The 10,207-nt window shown below is 41.0% G+C and overlaps 1 long non-coding RNA gene across 1 annotated transcript; it reads left to right on the top strand.

The window, feature by feature from the left end:
• Positions 1 to 482: 482 nt before the first annotated feature.
• On the top strand, positions 483 to 10,193 carry LOC147132612 (uncharacterized). The gene is made up of 3 exons (XR_015082117.1): positions 483 to 683; positions 2,776 to 2,812; positions 8,271 to 10,193. It is a non-coding gene; the product is annotated as an uncharacterized LOC147132612 (long non-coding RNA).
• Positions 10,194 to 10,207: the final 14 nt, after the last annotated feature.

Below are 10,207 nucleotides of genomic sequence, written 5' to 3'. Positions count from 1 at the left end.
ACACCGTTTGCTGTTCACAGGAAAGCTTTTTTAGGTCAGGAGTCAATGGGAGTTAATGGTCACATAATTTTTCAGGCTAATGTATAATTTTTTTTTCTTGTGCCCTATTTGCAACGCTGTTATGTCTATCTAATATCTTGTCCTCCTGTTCTCCCCTACGTGGGGTCCAGGCATTACGCAACTACATGCAGCCTTCAGGGAAGTTAGACAACCATACTGTTCCAAGCATGCCAGTACAAATGCTTCTCAGCGCCAGGTAAAGAGAGGAGGGAGAAAAAAAAAAATCCCCCACTGTCAAAACAAATTGTTCTTTCGGGTCGGGTCTGATGACATACATACCTCCGCAGTTCCTGCCCATGCGCTTCAGATGGTGGGCGGGCTTGGGGAAGGGAGGTGGTGGCACAGCTCAACCCACCCTGCTATAGTTGGTTGCCTGTGAAGGTCATAGAGGAAAACACTGAGAGAGTATAAATCAGGTCAGAGGTTCTCTTGGGAGAGCAACACAGCTGGTAGCAGGAGATGAGATTCGCCTCGATCTGATGCTGGAAACCAAGTTGAAATAGTCTATAAACTCCCAGCCGCTGCTCAAATGGAGGTGCAAGTTTTGCCATTACTCAACTCAGCATGTCGACTTCAGAGACTGCCTGTGCTGGGTGCAGCTTAGTTGCAACACTAACTACTGGGTCTGTGTGACAATCTCCTATGACTTCATTTTGTACTTCAAGACTGAAAATATTCTGGTCGATTATGGTGCAATTTGCTTACAACAACATCAATGGAAAACCATATTATTATTGAGTACTGGAATTGGACAGTTCCCATCTCTGGTTACTTGAGGATTTTGTATGCACCGTTGGTAAACTATGTCCTGAATCTTATTGGCACATTGCAGAAAAGCATAAACACTGCTGCACACTTTTCTATTAACTCATTCACTGCCAGACATTTTCAGACCTTCTTTTACCCTACGTTTGAAAAAAACATGAATAAATTGCTGGGCTTGAATGGCTGGACTGTGAAAAGATAAATAAATACGTCAATGGCAGTGAATGAGTTAATACTAGGGATGTAACGATTCACTCAAGCCCAGATTCGATTTTTGATTTTCAGTTCCCAATTTTCGATTCGATTCGATTTTTTGAAAAATTGCTACCATGCTTGTCTCTGTGCACTAGTGTGCTTCTGCAGCCATCCACAAACTCAATACGCAATGACGTTTGGTGCAAAAGCATAATTTGATCTACACATTCAAAATGTGCTATGCATCAGGAATGAAAAAAATGTTTCAAGATATCATTTTCTAGATGAATTTAATCAACTCGATTTTTCGATTAATCAGATCGATTAATCGAAAAAATCAGGGTGAGTCGATTTTAAATCAATTTCCGATTCATTGTTACATCCCTAGTTAGCACCCGTTCCGCCAGCCCTGCAAAAAACAGGTTTGAGGTATCAAGTGAAGTTATATGTCTGCACCACTGATGATGACCTCATCAGGCATGACAGATGGCACAAATTTAAAGAATTTATAGAAGCACATTAAAAAGGAGTAGATTCACTCATAAAGCAGAATATTCAAGCAATGAAGTGAATGACCACTTTTTGAATGCACTGACATTTTGCTGCATGATGTGTATTTATTTGACCTTAAATTAACAGGTTCAGCATTGATAATCTAATGAGGCAATAATGAGAATATCATTATTGTAGGTTGTCTATAATACTGGTGAACCAACCTGGACACCATTACCATAATAATTTGGGACTATTACTAGTAAAAAAATGCCAGAATACGGGAGGAGTTGGGTGAGACCACGGAGAATGACCTCCCGACAGCTTTGAGGAAATTATTGTCCATCGTTTACATGGACAAAATTTCTTTAATCCAATAAAAACTCGGATTGAAATTATGATCGGATGCACTGTTTTCATGGAAGAAATCGTAGCGACTTCTGTGTCAACAAAACATCGCTCCGTTCAATTCTACTTTAAACGTTAGCATTATTTCGTGTATTTTTCCTATTTGCACTGTTAAATCGAGTTAACACTTCCAAATGGAGCTGCAAATGTACCAGTTCAGTCTTGCGCCCGCCATGTCTTTCTCTCGGTGTGCTTTTACTAGCTTCCAGAAATAACAGAAATGAGCATGTATTGCAAAGAATTTGGGGGGGATTGACTTCCTCTTTTTAATAGGAAAAAAAGCCTGTTTGCATTCAATCTGTCTAGTTGCAGAGAAGTGGGGTGAATGCGCCTTAAACTGAATGTGGTCTGAATTCTGATGCCAAGTGTGCAGTGTTTTTTTTCCCCCCGGTGCTTCCACCTGCTCTGGTGATGGGTAAAGGACAGAGATTCCTCTCCGTTTTAGCTTTTATCACCAGGTGTAAGAGTGGTTCTTTTTCACACCCTCCTACTCTACTCCATAGCAACAGTCCCCCTGGAGAGGCACAATGTAGGTCAGATTTGTGTACATGCTTCACGCATGCTCACCCAGTCTCTGACAGTTATATTTTCTCTCAGAGAAGGTGCTTTTTAGCATCTTAATTTGTTATCATCCTTGAATAATTGATGTCCATGCGCACATCACACCCTGGAGGAGTCAACTGCTTTGTATGATACTAAAAATAAAAAAACACAGTTTCTCAGAGTTCCAATGGGTTCATTTTCCGTATATATAAAAACTGTCAGTTAAAGCATTAACTATGGAGATTAATTTAAATTTGATAACGCACACAAAGAAATTAACTCTGTTAACTCACTTTTATTTACTTCCTGCAGCAGCTGACCTCTGCTCCCTGTGCAGCCAAACTTAGAGGTAAGTCACTGTCGCAAATATGGACTTTTACATAGTTTTACTTAAAAAGTTGCTTGATGACTCATTGGAGAAATCCACAATAATTTGCACACTTTGCACAGCCAAATTCAAATACCATATTAGTTGTACGTCTTTGGTGTATCGTTCAACTGTTGTATTTTACAGGAAAAGAATCGTATTCAAGGATCAAAGAAAGCTATTAGAACAGTCTTTCAATCGAAATATACTTTTTTTTTTCACATTAATTCCAACATTTTACTCAAGTAAATAACGGTTCGAAGCTTTGTAAAAAATTGTAGTCAAAAAATACGATTAATCGCGATTAATCATGGAAAATTTTGCAATTACTTAGTTCAAAAAAAAAAAAAAAATATATATATATATATATATATATATATATATATATACATATATATATATATATATATATATATATATATATATATATATATATATATATATATATCTATAGGGCCTATTTGTAAATAGGGTATTGAAAGGGAATCGATACGACACAAGCAACACAGTAGAGGCGGCTGTGTAATCCTCTTAGTGATGTTCATTTTTGTTCTTTGTTGTTCATGGCTCACCTTCAGAAAACAGGTGAGCTGTGATTGGTCATTACCTGAGCCCTGAGCAACTGTGATATCATCTTCAGTCGACAGAAGTGACAAAACGACCGCCCCTTGAGATGGATAAAAATGGGTGGATTTTGTTGCTTCATTTATATTCCACAATATAAATTCTGCATTCTGATTACTATTGCGCAATAGTAATCAGAATGCCTTGTTTCAACTAGTGGGCCTGCATATAGCATATTCTTGAAAAAAAATGTGCTTCCTCTTTAGGGCGGGCAAGTTATTTTTTCAGCTCAAGCACACACACACACACACAAAGATTGATATATTTTTCTACAAATAGGTCAATACAGTAATTTTCTGTCACTTAGCCGGTTCACGGCTATAGGTCAACTCAAGCTAATTCCAGCTAACTTTATCCATTGTTCACAAGTCAATCATAGGGATTATATACAGTAGATTAAACAGCAATTGACGTTTGAGTATGAGGCTTGAATTATGTAATAATGTAAATAAAAAAATTGTGACTATTCACACCACGCGATTTGTCTTGCTCTAAGAATTTGTTTTTTTACATTGCCGAGTGTTTAATCAGCCCACATTTTACCAGTAACTTGTGATGTTGTTACAGTTGTTCTTTGTGTGCAGCTGGGAATCAGGCCAGGTCACAGGGCAAAAGCTCTTTTGAAGTCTCTGTTCAAAGTTCATCTTTCCTGTTTTGTTGGAACATTTCAGTTTAAGGGGGAGTTTGCAGTGGAACAACTGCTAGCGAAGTTCGAATGAAGCCTCACTTGACTAATCCTTTGCCGAGTCTCTGACCAAAGCTACACCACTCGCTGATAGGCACACGTTAGCCACGGCCGCTATGTTCATAGCATAACTTATTTGTAATGGAGCGTCATTGCAAGACTAAAGGGTTTAAACATCTCACCAGACATCCACGGCAATCACGGCCTGTCACTTTTACCCTCTCCATCCCCCCCGCGTTGTCTTAAGACCATCCCGTTTTGTCCAGGCTGTCCTGAAATGGAGCTACTTTGGCTAACCATATAGAAGGACACTGAAATATGTCTTGGAATAATTATGTCCAATAGCCCAAAAGTCATTATTTTGAATGTCACTTGAAACTATCAATCATTTATGTAAGGTAGGTCACAAGTAAGTACAAAACAAATCATTCCTAATCATTAAAAGCTGTATTGCACTTTCATGTGTTTTAAACCATTCAACAAAATGCCAATTTGCCAAGACACTTACATTTTTGTTTTGGCATTTTCACACAGATAGATCAAAGGCAGATGTGGCAGCTTTTCCCAAACAAGGCTTGGGTTGCTTTGAGACTCTTGTTTCCTCCATTTTTTTTTCCCATCTAAGTTAAACATACTTTTTGTTTTATCAGAGCACGCCACCTTTTTGATGAGAGAGCATTCACACTGAAGGAAGTCACGCCGCACAATGAAGAATTTGATATTCCACCCATCAAAGGGGGATAGAGGTGCTCGGATGAAACTATAAGGGCATCGTAAATCTATGGAAATCCCTGATCCTTGTTTCAATGCTTGTGACCCATTTGCAATGCCCCTCACGTCATCTTTGCTGTGAAGCTCATCGGAAAACTGTCCTTCATCTTATCTAACTCTGACAATGATAAATCTTCCAAACTTGTCACACACACACATACTGGACACACTAGCAGTTTGTGACAAACGATTTCCAGAATTGAGAAATAAGGACGCGGTCCGGCACCTTCCGAATTCCGCCATCTGAGCTGTACCAGCTGAGTTTCCGAGGACAATTAGTGAGACAGAGGTTGCATCGGTGGTGGGAGAGAAGAAGGCGGGCATTTTACTCATTTCTACTGGTCCGTCATCCGTCAGCGGCCAGGGTAGCCATCCGTCATTCATCAGTCTGTCGTAATTCGTGACGAACTGAATTGTAATCGTCAGACACACACACACCATCTGTGATCGCTTCTCATGGTTTGTTGGGTTTTTTTCTCCCCATATGGAGATTATGAGTTTTTCCTTGCCCGGTTTGGGGGAGGTTAGATCATGGGATGTCGCTTTGAGACTGGTTTGTGATTAAAGCAGCACTGGGCAAGAAATCGACCTTAATAAAACAAATTCACAACTCTCTTGATGAAACATTGACTTACAAGTTGAATGGGACTTCATGCCCTGAGGGGGTCTGTATCATTTTTACTGGCACAAAGCAACTTTGAGGAGGATGGGATCAACCCTGGTACACCAAAAAATACAAATGTCCTGAATTGCTTTACGGCATACTCACTTCCTCCTTTCGCTATAAGGACGGCTCAGGATTTCATGGCACACATGGGAAATGTGGTTGAGTTTTGTCAAAACACTACCGCTTTTGTCCACATGGCGCCACCATAATCAACAAAAACTGACCTATGACACAGTGTTGCTTTAAGGGCCATACGAATACATTTGATTTGGAAAAAAATATTATGTCAGATATTGGGATGTACTGTGCAGCTTATCCAGTAAAGAGACAATAAGCTGAAGCTTATACTTTAAAGTGGAAGTCAACCCAAACATTTTTTTTTAAGAATGTCTTCTATGCAGGCATTGAAACAAGGCATCCTGATTAATATAAAAATTGAGTTAAGCAGCAAAATCCACCTGTTTTTAGCCATCTCAGAGAGCGGCCATTTTGTCACTTCTGTCTACCAAAAATGACATTGCAGACCCACTGGGCTCAGATAACGACCAATCACGGCTTACCTGTTTTCCGAAGCTGAGCTGTGATTGGACGTTGAGCCCTGAGGGTGTGTGATGTCATTTTCAGTCGACAGAAGTGATTAAACAGGCGGATTTTCTTTCTTAACTCGTATACCACAAACGCATATTAATCAGAGTGCCTTCTTTTGGTTTAGAGCAAATTAAATTGAATTAAATTAAGTCAACGCAAACATTTTTTTTCTCAAGAATATGTTCTATGCAAGAACACTAGTTGAAATAGGGCATTCTGATAAATATTGTGTTTGTGGAATAAGTATTAATCCACTCGTTTTCAGACATCTCCGGGGGCGGCCATTTTGTCTTCTGTCGACTGAAAAAGACATCACAACTGCTCACAACGACCAATCACGGCTCAGATTCAGAGAGCAGGTCAGCCGTGATTGGTCGTTATGAGCAGTTGTGATGTCATTTTCAGTCGACAAACGCATATTAATCAGAGTGTCTTGTTTTGGTTTACAGCAAATAACCTGCCAGGGACTGCAGATGGAAAGTACCCATTGGCTAATTCCGGTATATTTACATGTAATATCCACTGTCCCTTTTAAATAAAAATAGATTATAAACACATTACCCCTACAGCCACCACCACCACCAGAACACACACACTTTAAGACAACCTCGGGTAATGCGAGAGAATTTCTGCTGATGTTTCCTGTCCTCTGTCAGGTTTCCAGAGAGTCCTCACTTGAGGTCAAAATACAGACTGCAGGGATGAATTCATACTCCTAGTTCAAGTCCAAAGAATCTCTCCATTTTGTTCAAGGTAGTCTTATAATGAAAGCTGAGTAAAAGATGATGAAAACGTTATCCTGCAAGATGTTCTGGCAAGCAGTTTGGCCCGAGGATGCATCGAAGAAAGCTTCTTTGTATGGCTGAAGAGAGTAAAAGCTTGGCTTTACAGTCAGTGGTAAAGTCATGGATTACACTACAGCAGGATGGCTGGACAAACAGAATTAGCTTTTTTTACAAATTGAATAGGAAAACTGGAGCGTAGGAGCGTTTTTAAATAAAGCATACAGACCAAAGCTTCATTTCAGAACAATTTGCTATGAACTGAATGTAACATTTCTAATGTGTGATTCCAGACCAGGGTGTGTGATGATTCGGGGTATGGCGGGAAATGATCTTTTTTTTTTTGTATTTTTTATGATTGCTTAAAGTGGAAGTCAACCCAAATGTATTTTTTTCAAGAGTATGTTCTATGCAGGCCCAAAAGTTGAAACAAGAAATTACGATAAATATTGCGTTTGTGGAATAAGACTTAATCCACCCGTTTTTTACTATCTCTGGTGGCGGCCATTTTGTCATTTCTGCCGACTGAAAATGACATCACAGATGCGCAGTGCTCAGATAACGACCAATCATGGCTCATCTTTAGAAAACAGTTGAGGTGTGATTGGTTGTTACATCAGCCCTGAGCAACTGTGATGTCATTTTCAGTCAACAGAAGTAACAAAATGGCCGCCCCCTGGTATGGCTAAAAATGGGTGAATTTTGCTGCTTAATTCATATTTCACAAACGCATTATTAATCAGAATGCCTTCTTTCAACCAGTAGGCCTGCACAGAACATATACTTGGAAAAAAATATGTATGGGTTGACTTCCACTTCATGCAGAATTTAGAAAACAGGGCTCTGAATTTCAAAACACTACACAATTATCACAACAACGCACACGCTATGCAGAAGACTCAGGTCCTGTGCAAAATGAAACAATCTTCTAAAAACTATACACATATTTATACAAACCATATAATGTAACCATATGAAATGCACCTATTTCAAAAGGCTTAATTCTGTATGAACCAGTTACACACTGCTGTATTTACCGGTAACTGAAAACACTTCTACCTCTTAGTGATTAGATTAAACGAAGTTAACCGACAACGTGCAAATATACAACATGGAAAACTCACCAACAGAATATAGCTATGATCAATGTTGTAGACTATTGAAAATGTGTGTGTGGGGGGGGGGGGGGGTTCACTTCATATAACCAAAATCTGTCAACATAGACAATCACTTATCACATATCAATGACATGTCTAAAGTATACCAGTGTGTTTAGTGTTTTCACTAAATCACTGTGTGTATTCTGCAAATGTGTTTTTATAGTGGTGGAAATCTGGTCCAATGTCCATCCATCCATCCATTATCTCCCGCTTATCCGAAGTCGGGTTGCGGAGGCAGCAGCTTCAGCAGGGAAGCCCAGACTTCCCTCTCCCCAGCAACATCCTCCAGCTCTTCCGGAAGGATCCCAAGGCGTTCCCAGGCAAGCCGGGAGACATAGTCTCTCCAGCGTGTTCTGGGTCGTCCTCGGGGTCTCCTGCCGGTGGGACATGCCCGGAACACCTCACCAGGGAGGCGTCCAGGAGGCATCCTAATCAGGTGCCCGAGCCACCTCAACTGGCTCCTCTCGACGCGGAGGAGCAGCGGCTCGACTCTGAGTCCCTCCCGGATGGCCGAACTTCTCACCCTATCTCTAAGGGAGAGCCCGGACACCCTGCGAAGGAAACCCATTTCGGCCGCTTGTATCCGAGATCTTGTTCTTTCGGTCATGACCCACAGCTCATGACCATAGGTGAGAGTAGGAACGTAGATCGACCGGTAAATTGAGAGCTTCGCCTTTCGGCTAAGCTCCTTCTTCACCACGACAGACCGATACAGGGTCCGCATCACAGCAGACGCTGCACCGATCCGCCTGTCGATCTCCCGTTCCATCTTACCCTCACTCGTGAACAAGACCCCAAGATGCTTGAACTCCTCCACTTGGGGCAGAATCTCATCCCCGACCCGGAGAGGGCACGCCACCCTTTTCCGACTGAGGACCATGGTCTCAGATTTGGAGGTGCTGATCTTCATTCCGACCGTTTCACACTCGGCTGCGAACCGCTCCAGCGAGAGTTGGAGATCGCGGCTTGAAGAAGCCAACAGTACTACATCATCTGCAAAAAGCAGAGATGCAATACTGAGGCCACCAAACCGGACCCCCTCGACACCTCGGCTGCGCCTAGAAATTCTGTCCATAAAGGTTATGAACAGAATCGGTGACAAAGGGCAGCCTTGGCGGAGTCCAACCCCCACAGGAAACGAATCCGACTTACTGCCGGCAATTCGGACCAAACTCTGGCATCGGTGGTACAGGGACCGGACAGCCCTTATCAGGGGGCTCGGTACCCCGTACTCCCGAAGCACCCCCCACAGAACTCCCCGAGGGACACGGTCGAATGCCTTTTCCAAGTCCACAAAACACATGTAGACCGGTTGGGCAAACTCCCATGCACCCTCGAGGACCCTGCTGAGGGTGTAGAGGGTGGTCCAATGTTTTGCTCCTTAAGTGTAGGGTCTTCATAATAATGTAATTGTTTTGTTTTTAGTGTTCATGCAATCATGAAACGTGTATGCGTGTGACAATGTGTATGTCAGAAAAGAATTGGCTTTGGACCTGAGGATTGTAAATTCAAGACTTAAAAAAGAGGTCTCATTTCATTGTTTGATTTACACAAGGTCTATCAACATTTTTCTGGGTATGGTGAGGTCACAGTCATACACGTTCACACCAGGGGCGGAGCCATAGGTGGGCCTGGGTGCGCACAGGCCCACCCAGATTGACGGACTGCTCACCCAGTGAGCTTCATGAAAAAATATATACTTTAAAATTTTTAGTAAATTATTAAATATAAAGTGCTGTCAATTGATCCATTTTTTAAAACTAATTAATCGCAAAATTTTCCATAATTGATCGCAATTAATGTATTTTTCAACTACAATTTTTTACAAAGCTTGGAACCGATATTTACTTGAGTAAAATCTTGGAATTAATGTGGGGGGAAAAAATAAAAGTACATTTCAATTCAAAGAATGTTCTAATAGCTTTCTTTGATCCATGAAGACGATTCTTTTCCTGTAAAATACAACAGTTGAACAATGCACCAAAGACGTACAACTAGTATGGTATTTCAATTTGGCTTTTCAAAATGTGCAAATTATTTTGGATTTCTCCAACTTTTTAAAGTAAAACTACGTAAAAGTTTGTCTTTGTGACAGTGACT

This window comes from Filicampus tigris, chromosome 18 (genome assembly GCF_054856515.1).
Source record: "Filicampus tigris isolate MCC_2025a chromosome 18, RoL_Ftig_1.0, whole genome shotgun sequence".
In the NCBI taxonomy this organism is placed as follows: domain Eukaryota; kingdom Metazoa; phylum Chordata; class Actinopteri; order Syngnathiformes; family Syngnathidae; genus Filicampus; species Filicampus tigris.
Note: the sequence above shows the minus strand (reverse complement) of the source record. Positions and strands in the feature narration are given on the sequence as shown.